Genomic DNA, 851 nt, shown 5'->3' on the forward strand with positions numbered 1-851 from the left:
ACTTAAGACTCTCTAATTTTAACAATTGGTTTTGAATCAAATAAAAGAAGATTTCAAGAGAGAAAAAATTACTCATATTTAATAGGTGAAGGTTATATAATTCATATTTACATTAGCTGCTTTAAATATATTTTGATAAATCTTTTGAAAATAAAATTTTGCGCTTTTAATTAACATATAAAATAAGAATTCTAACAATAAAAGAAAATTTAAAAATCTATAATAAATTTAACAGTGAGATATTTTTATTTAAATCTATAATAAATTTAACAGTGAGATATTTTTATTGTGTTAGAAATTGTTGAGTTGCGACAAATTGAAATAATTGTAAAAATACTTTTAAATTTAGTATAAGGAGTTGTTTCTAAATTTGCCTTAATTATATTATAAAGGTGGACCTAAATTAAGATTCATATTATGTGAGAATTTTATTAAATAATTTATCAAATATATGTATAATTACATAAAAAAAATAGGTTAAATAAATTAAATATATTTGTAACAATTTTTTTAAAAATCATATTTCAAATATAAATATTAAGAAATAAATATTTTTCGTATAATGCACGAGTACATATACTAATTGGATATTAACTCACATTATAATAAAAGATGTAAACTAGTAAAATTATAAATACTAAATTAATTTTATAATTAAATTATTTTCGTATAAAAAATTAAAATTATCAAAATATTTTTTTAAAATATATTTGGTCAAAAATACATCTGATCAAATATCTAATTAGATTTTTAAATAACTATTTTTTAATTTTTGTCTCTAACTGTCTCTCTCTATCATAAGAAGCCTATTAGAGTATAGGCTAATTAATGACTTAATGTTTTGTTTTATT

This window comes from Arachis ipaensis, chromosome B6, assembly GCF_059453495.1.
Source record: "Arachis ipaensis isolate K30076 ecotype BB chromosome B6, ASM5945349v1, whole genome shotgun sequence".
In the NCBI taxonomy this organism is placed as follows: domain Eukaryota; kingdom Viridiplantae; phylum Streptophyta; class Magnoliopsida; order Fabales; family Fabaceae; genus Arachis; species Arachis ipaensis.